Here is a 9,569-nt window from a genome sequence, read left to right as displayed (position 1 = left end):
TTTCTTTGCTTATTTAACTAATCTCTTTTTCTTTTGTTTTGTAGGTAACTCTGCAAGAGTAGCGATTCGATAATTAGTTTAGGTTGTTATCTTTTCTTTCTTAGGTATACTTGTATTTAGAACTTTTCAATTGTAATATTTGCATTAGATTGGGTTCTTTAGGTTAACTTTAAAAAAAAATCCCCATCCATCAAATCCCACATGTGTAACTTTTGTTCGAAAGACCACGTGGATTGCGCTTCAGCTACGTCCTAAACTCTCCCTTTTGCTATAGTTATTTTCTTTTAATTTTACTTATTTAGCTTATTCTTTTTTTCTTCTTCTGTGTGTATGCATGGTCATCGATCCCTAAACCCTGAGTTGACCTCACTTGACTTAGAGTTAGAAGAGAACTTGGCCAACCTTAGAAGACAAAGAACCATGGCAAACTATGAGCTTCCAATGAGGCCCTTGAGTGAGCATTTCATTCCTACGATATATACTCCGGTTTCTTGTATTAAGTTGCCTGACATAGAGGCGACTCAATATGAGATCAAATCTAGTGTGATTCAAATGCTACCATCTTTTTATGGACTTTCCAATGAAGAGCCTTATAAGCACTTAGATGAGTTTTTAGAGGTGTCCTCCACAGTTAAAATTCAAAACCTCTCAGTTGATGCTTTAAGGTTACTTCTTTTCCCATTCTCCCTTAAAGATAAAGCTAAGCATTGGCTTCATTTTTTTGACAATGTTAAAATTTCTACTTGGGCAGAAATGCAACAGGAGTTCCTTAAAAATTTCTTACCCATTGGCAGTACTATAGCATTAGGAGAACGATAACGAGTTTCTCTCAACAAGAAGGAGAACAATTTCATGAGGCCTGGGAAAGACTAAAAGAATTACTTAGAAAGTGCCCCCACCATGCTATTCCTAAATGGCAATTGGTTCAATGCTTTTATGATGGCCTTAGAGGCCGACATAGGCAAATGGTTGATTCTTCTTGTGGTGGGCCTTTCATGCACAAGAATGAGAATGAAGCATGGGAACCTTTTGAAACCCTTGGTGAAAACTCCCAACACCATGCTTTAGCATCTAGGACTGAGATTCCATCCATTGGGCAACCAAAGAGGAGCGGTCTCTATGAGATCAATCCTACCATTGAGATGAGCACTAAGGTTGACTTGCTATCAAAGAAATTGGACCATCTCTTATCATTAGGACAACAAACCCCATCTCCACTCCTACAAGTTTCTCTCCACCTAATCAAATTGAAGCATGTGTTTTATGTTCTAGCCTATTCCATCATGTCACTGATTACTGTTTGGCTACATAATACCCTGAGTTTGTTAAGGAGCATGCACATTTGGCCCAAGGACTCTCTAAATTGGGCAATGATCCATATTCCAATACCTACAACCTAGGATGGCGAAACCACCCCAATTTTTCATGGCGAAACTCAATGCCCAATCCCTCTAATCAAATACCTTATAGGCCACCTCCATTTAATATGCACCAAAATGCCTATAGGAATGAGCAACCATCATCTCCACAACCCTCACATAATTCATCAATTGAGGCTAAGGTACTAAAAGCACGTAGTGGATTGGAGCAAAACACTCAATTGTTGCATTCCCATTCTCAGTCCAATAACAAATTGAAAACCCAACTTGGTCAACTAGCTGATGCCATCAGTAGGAGGGAGGTTGGTCAATTACCTTGTCAATCAATAGATAATCCTAATCATCAAATTGGGTCTAGGAAAGAACAAGTCCAAGCAATCTCTATTGTGACACGTAGTGAGAAGGAATATTATGCACCTTTGCCTACTCCCAAACCATTGCCCATTGATCTTGAGAGTCGAGAGGAGGTTGATTTGACCCATGAGATTGGCGATGATGCACACAAGCCTAGTAAATAAACACCACCTGTGAGTATTCCCCATCAATTTCCTTGTAAGGGGTTGCACATTCTGATTGTAGAGGGTCCTACTCCTAAGTCTTACACTCCCAAAGTCCCCTTCCCTGAAGCTCTTGAGTCCTCAATTCCAGATTCTAGAAAGAATGCTAAGATGCAAGAGATGATTGATTTATTCCAACAAGTTCGTATCAATCTCCCACTATTCGATGCTATCAAGCAAGTCCCAGCTTATGCTAAGTTTCTAAAAGATTTGTGGACCCAAAAGCGTAAGTTGAAGACTCAAACACCTAAAACTCTGCACCTAACTGAACAAGTCGGCTCGGTAATTTCCAACCAACTGCCCCCTAAACTTAAAGTTCCAATTACACCTTTAATTTCATGTGTCATTGGAGATTTATCCATAAGTAAAGCATTACTTGATTTGGGAGGCAATTTGAATATTTTACCCGGTTTAGTATATGATAGGTTTGGTCTAGGAGATTTGAAATCCACTGATGTGATTCTACAATTGGCAGACCGCTCAATCAAACGACCTCATGGGCTACTTGAAAATGTTTTGGTAAAGGTTGAGGATCTATATTTTCCTATTGATTTTGTTTATCCTAGATATAGACAATACAACTACCAATAAGTTACCATCAGTCATTCTTGGACGGCCCTTTTTAGCCACTGCGAATGCTTGCATCAATTCTAGATCGAGTGTCATAGACATATCATTTGGCAATAAGAAACTTAGAGTCAACATCTTCAATGCATCATTAAGCCCAAATAGGGGTGAAGAGTGCTTTGCGATTAACTTTATTGATGAGGTAGTGGTTGATTATATTCCAAATACGTTTATTGATGATCCACTACAACATTACTTGTCATTTGGGGAATCTAACTTAAATATTGAGGAAGTCAACACATTGTTGGACTCTTCCACTTCTTTGGAGCAGTCACCAATCACATTTAGATTTGAGCTTCCACCTCCATTGGCTGCATCTTACTGAGTCTGGCTGAAGACTCTAAACTTAGCGCTTTATGGGAGGCAACCCATTTGTTTAGATGTTATTTCTTGTTCTTTTTCTTCTCTTTTCTTTGTTTGTTGTTAGGTTTTACTGTTGCATGCTCTATCATTATTTCAAACATCGGGTACACTCTTTCCTCTATTTGCTTCTATCATGTTTTTTTTTATATATATCTTGCATGTACTGAGGTCATTGCATAATTTAAGTGTGTGGGGGGGGGTGTCAACTCGAGTAAGACTTGTTGATAGTTGGTAGAGCATTGTCACAAAGATAAAAAGTGCCCAATTTTTCCTGGCTTTGGTAAGATAAATGTTTTAATTCCTTGCTTAGATACAAAATGAGAGTTTAAGTGTTTTAGAAATCCCATCTGATGTAGTGATCACCCTCTTGAAAGAATAGTAATGGGTTTTACATTTTGAGACTGAGGTTGAATCGGAAAATAGAAACTCCAGGTTGTGAAACCCAGCCTTAACCTTGACCCGGAAACCCTGTTGGTTGTAGGTTCGAAGACTCGGAGTAAAGGAAGTAGCCAACTATGGGCCACCTCAGTAGAAGACATGGTGTTTGACCCATAACCCATGGAGATTAATGATGAAGTTCCATACTTGGTAGTCTGTGCAGATCTGGAAAGAAAGCTGCACCTGATGGAAGATGAGATTAGTTGAAAGACTTGGAGTATTATCTGACATGGTTTGAAGGCATTTCTACACCCTAGGTATGTCACTTGATGTGTGTGTAAAAGCCCATTAGGTTTGGTGTTCATTTGATCCTCCAATTCCATGTTTGGACTTTGCTGACTTGATTGGTCTATTGATTGGTCGACTGGGCTAGTCGATCAAAGCAGTCGACCAACTGTGTGTTAAATCCGAGAAAATTCAATTTTAGGGTTTTTCACTCTCTATTTAAACACACTTCGTGTTTCTTATTGTCCTCTGCCTCCAAAACACTCAGAGAACGTGGGAAGACTTGTTTGAAACTCTCTTCGTTGATCTCGAATAATTCTCCGCTAGATCTGAAGTCTCTCATCTTGGATCTGCCAATACAAGGTTAGTAATCTCTTCGGTGTTGTGAATTATCTTTCCTCAATCTTGTTCTTGTTTGAGCTTGGGAAGAAGATGCTGCATTCTTGCAACCATCTCTTTCATGATCTCATTCTTTTCTTTAGGGTCTATAATCATCATAGTGATCTCAACCCTAACCTTGAAAATCCTTTTTGAAACCCTAATTCTTCTTATGGATCTAATTTCTTAGCCGACTGAATCTAATTTTCATGACATACTTGTATTTGATTTTGATTACCTTTTTCTTGGATGGGATCTAAATCATCCCCAGTCTTTTCTGTGATTTCATAGTATATTTTTCATCGAATTCTAGGGTTTTCACCCAATTGGGGAAACCATGATTGCAAATTGGAAGGTAGTGTTTTTAATCATTATTAGTGCCCAATCTTTGCTCCTTAGTATTAGAATACTATCCTAAAGTTTTCCTCCAAGTTTCGTGAAGTTCCAAACCCTGTAGATTGAGTTTCGGATCAAATTTCCCGTATTAGCTCCGTACTGACTCTATTGGTCGACTGGTTGGTCAACTGGGTCAGTAGACCAATCAATCGACCAATGAAGTCGATAGCTCTGTTTTTCTCTTAGTTTGATTCGTTTGCTCTCCAATCTTTTAGGCTTCTTTCCTAATGTTGTATCTATGGTTGTTAGGGGTTTAATTGCTAAGTTTGGAACCTCTCTCTTTGATCTTTGGATTATCTTTGATGATAATTAAGGTAAGGACAGTTATTTCATAATAACATAGATCACGTATACTTTGGTTTCTAATTTAAGAAACTCTGAGTTAAACTACTGTTATTGTATTTTATACTTATGATATACTACTATAAGTATAGTAGCACTTGACTTATGTTTTCTTTTTCATTATTCAAGCTTATATGAAATGCTTATTACTGCATATTGTTTAATGATTGGATTATGCTTTTACATTCTCTTTTGTATGATGAGGTGTTGATTGTGTATGTCATGACTGATCTGAGAATGTGATTGATTAGGTATGGCTTAGGATTGAGAGGTGTTCTTTTGACACTTCTGTCCTTGAACATCAATGAAAATAGTATGAGATGTTTTCGGGGTTGCCCATTGACACCTTCCTGAACCATTGGTTGTCATACTTAGGGCTGTCTAGCAGTGTTTGGCTAAGATGTCCCCGTTATATCAGACCCTAGTCAGAAGGGTATTGAGACCGAACGACCCGTGGTAGCAATGAGGATTCTTGGGCGCTCAAGACCAGTAACCAATCCGTGAGAGGACAGGAATCACATTGTGGGGGCCATTTATTGGGAGGGTTGCATATGGATAGATTTGGTCTCATGGGCACTCAAAACCGGTAACCAACCCGTGAGGGGACATGAGAGCTTCCCGTTTACTATATGTGGATAACCAATAGGGTTGATGAGTCCGTAGTTAGGGACTATGAGAACTCTAGTGTGAAGGATACCGAAAAGGATCGCCAGGGGTGAGGAATGGACATATCTGGAACTGAGTTGATATGACTGAGTAGATGACTTGCATTTGGCTAGGATTAACTCTGACATGCGCCAATACTTAGACCAATGGTGATGTGAGAGAGTGGTGACCTAACCCCCAGCCATGGAATGTCCCAAGGGATACTAGACCCATTACCAACCGATGATGAGTAATTTGAGACCTTCCCAAAGAAGTATGGTGCTATGACTTAAAGCATGTCTGCCAATAGAGACCAGCATACATAGAGTTTAGATGCATACATACGTTATCTGTTTCATATTGCATTGCATCTTGTTATGTCCTATAGCATGTTATTTATGTTGTTATGAGTTAACTTGTCTTGCTGAGTTCATTCGAACTCATTCCTTTTTGTGCAATCTTTTTGTTAGATTATTCTACAGGTACAGACTACTATGAAGGACAATACAATGAAGCGCAAGCCGATGAAGCGTACTACACGCAAGGTGCTGGAAACCATGAAGATCACACTGATGATCCCACGAGCGATCACATTGCGTACTACGATTAGACATAACGTAGAATGGGAACATCTGTGTTGGATTGATGAAGTCCACTATTTTGAAGACGTTATCTATAGAATAGAAAACTCGTAGTTCAATTTGACTTTCTTTCCTTACTTTCTTTTAGAAACAGTTGTAATTCTTTTTAGACGTACGTGCTACATTTCGTTGTAACTATGGAGTGAGATTCTGTCACATCCACCCAGCCGGTACCCTATCTGGCATACCCGGGATGTGATCCACAGCCTCGAAGATCCATAGTCCAGGGACCACATCATCCACATCGACGATAACACAATTATGAACAATTAATATTAAACTAACAATTGATAATAATAGAATTCGGAAATGAGATACCAAAGATAATCAGAGTACTGAAGTAAATATCTTATCAGATAAATTAAGAAGGCAGTGGGCGGAATCCACTTCTTCAATCAAGCGGAAAGTGAGGTCAAAACTGGTAAATTACAAATCCCAAGTTATGAAACTAAATTTAAAGTTATTACAATTCCTCCAAGTTTAACTGTCACAAAAGAAGGGGATGGGCAGCTACGCATAAGTCTCCTCCACAATATAAATTTTCTTCAAAAGTGAAGACCATAGAGATCCAACATGTCTGCTCTCAAACTATCCAAGGGCTATCCCTGATACGCCGAAGGATCTGCTTCGGTACTGTCACCGAAGTCTTCATTGTAGCTAGCCTTTGGATAGTAGTATGAGGTATCCGGGTCCGCCTCAGGGAACATACCATCAAAGTAATCATCTATAGGGTAGTCTAGCAAATATTGCAACAGAAAAGAAATGAGTTCAATAGAACTCAGCAACGTAGTTATTCCACAACACATAAGCCACAAGATAATCATAAAATGATGCAGATGATATGAGACATATGATGTGATATGATTCTAACTCTAAGTATGCTGGTCGCTCATTTTCCAACACTTTAGCTCTTTTTCCCCTAGAAAGCGCCAATTGTTTGTGTCTAATCTTTCAAGCTAGTAGATCACACCAATCAAGATTGTTCATTTGTTCTAATCCGAATTGGTTGGATCTAGCCTACAAGTTATCTGAAGAAGAATGTTAGAAATGGAGCCGATCTACTTGATCGGCAATCCAGTCTCCGACAATTAAGTTAGTTGATTGTTGGATGAAAGAGAACCAGAGCTCCTGGGACCGTAAGTTCAAAAGACTAGAAAGTGGGAGGTTGCAAGCTGGTTTATACAAAATGAAGTGTCCCCCCTCTTACCTTTACCTTCTTCCTATTTATAGACTTTATTTTCTATCCAGATCTCATCTGAACCCTCAGATGTCTATCTCCGAATCGATGACCACAATTAATTTTACTAAGATTTGGAGGCATCATCACTTAAAAAATGTCTCTTTTTTGGATAAAAATGCTCAAATATGAATTAGAAACAACTAATATGTATTATACTATAATAAGTTTACAATCATTTTTTTCAAGCATATTCTTATAATATTAGAAGCACAAAGACCTAATACAGGTCAGAATAAATATGATAAGATTGTCGGCCATGAGCTTCTTCACGAGTGCAAACATGAGATTCTTCACGAGTGCAAACATGAAGTTTCTCAAGAAAATGCACAAGGTTAAGGCAAATCACCACCACCACTAGAACCAAAGAAACTAAAAGTCTGTGCACAGGTTGGTTTTCCTGACCTGTTGAAGAAGCACACATTGAAAGAAACCTATAAATGTAGGAATCTCACAATCAAAAGTCTCTCCAAGACCACACCAAACACCTAGTAGTTTGTAGATGGTGATGTTGCATTTGCACATTGTTAAGTTGATGGAATTTCCCTTTCCATGCATGTCAAAGAAGATTTTTTTCTCTTTTTTTCAGGGATTCATGTCAAAGAAGAAGATTATAACCCCTGATTGATGAACATGGATTAGTCTCCTAAACATTTATTTATTATCATAAACTTAATTAAATATCCCCATCTTACTACATTTTCACCTCTTTATACTTTTTGGCTTAATTAATTAATGCTACTTTAATTTGATTTGTTCTTTATGTGCTATGTACGTGTGCTTTGGGATTTGACTAATGTAGTTGTGAAAGCATGTAAAAGAATAAGAGTTATAAAAGTAAAATAAGAGGAAGACCCAACAAGGAGAATAAAGTTTGGCACACCTTCCAAAGTTCTTAGAAATAAGTCATTGATTAATGGAATGGTTTGTATTATAATTATATTATAATACCTTTTAATATCAGAGGATTTACGGTTATCTAACGACCAAATGTCTTTTTCCTTTCTAACCAAAAAAATTAGTCTTTTCCCTTGATTCGTGTTACTTTTTCAAACTATTTAATAAATTTTCTAAGAAAATTATGCTGTTATTCCCGATAAAGTAAAGATTTTATTAATTTTATTCTTTACTTTCATAAACAAGTTTTAAAGTATCGATATTGAGTATCTTACCGTTCAAGTGATTTTATGAGACATATTGTCCTGATAGATGTATTAGAGTGCAATTCAGTAGAGAAACATATCAAGATTTATTGTATCGGGGTTATCCAATTTGGATACAATCAGTTAGTATTGTATCGTATCGTGGAATTCTTTTCACCTAGCTCGCAAGAAACTTTTATAACTGTGCACTAAATCATGTGTTTCTGAGTATTAGAATAATTTTCTCTTAATAATAAGCACCTTAGTCTGCTTAAGCAAGGTTTCGATATTGAAGCCTTGTGGATGCAAAAATCCCCGCTGGAAGATTCACCCACCATAACCAGGTGTGCGACCTGGGTCGAATATCGAATTAATCAAGGCAAAGCCTTAGAAACTGGGGTTGACAAACTAAAAAAAAAAAAAGAATTCGTTAGATATTCAAATATTAATTTAAAATTCTACAATCTCAAATCTCAAATCTCAATAGTATTGTTTAATTTTTTATTTTTTTTTTCTAAATTAATAACTATAAAATAATATGAATCAGATATGTTAATACTGGACGCATCATGGTCTAAATGTCTAAGGCAGTTGTTACTTGTTTTGTTTTGATTTCAATAACTCAATCAAAGAAAATCAAAGAAAGAGATTGCGAAGACACGAAAATGACTTTGAAAAGATTATATAATTATTACACTTCAATTAATTATATAGTCATTATCTTTGTAACACAAAAACTCAAAAGAGCTAACTTGTGTTTTATTGTACTTTTACATAGAAAATATTCGTTTTAAGATTGCCTCATATGTTATATATTGATTTATTAATAATATAACTCATTTAATATGAAAGCTTAGTACTTTTTTTATAGTAATTTCATTTATTATTGGAGTTGCAATGCACGAAACGCAACTCTTCAACTTGAGCCCTTGGAAAACTGATGGATGCATTCCATCTGTTGATTTGTTTATCTAAATAATTAGTAGTTTTTCTATATGAAAAAAATAATATATAGAGATAATTATTATTACCCTCTATACTATTGTTTTATTACTAATTAAACTTCATTCTTTATGAAATTATTATTGTCTCAGTCGCTTCTAATTGTGTTAAGTAAGTGTTAACAGTGAATATATATATATATATATATTTTATCCTTCATTAAAATTAAAAAGTAAAAAAGATGAGATTATAGAAAC

At 36.5% G+C, this 9,569-nt stretch overlaps 1 non-coding gene across 1 annotated transcript; it reads right to left on the bottom strand.

Annotated features, from left to right (window-relative positions):
• Positions 1-800: 800 nt before the first annotated feature.
• LOC149024376 (small nucleolar RNA R71) lies at positions 801-907 on the bottom strand. The gene has a single exon (XR_016171896.1). It is a non-coding gene; the product is annotated as a small nucleolar RNA R71 (small nucleolar RNA).
• Between the last annotated feature and the right edge of the window lie 8,662 nt (positions 908-9,569).

Source organism: Hakea prostrata, chromosome 2, assembly GCF_041222555.1.
Source record: "Hakea prostrata isolate BN-2017 chromosome 2, UWA_Hpros_2, whole genome shotgun sequence".
In the NCBI taxonomy this organism is placed as follows: Eukaryota; Viridiplantae; Streptophyta; class Magnoliopsida; order Proteales; family Proteaceae; genus Hakea; species Hakea prostrata.
Note: the sequence above shows the minus strand (reverse complement) of the source record. Positions and strands in the feature narration are given on the sequence as shown.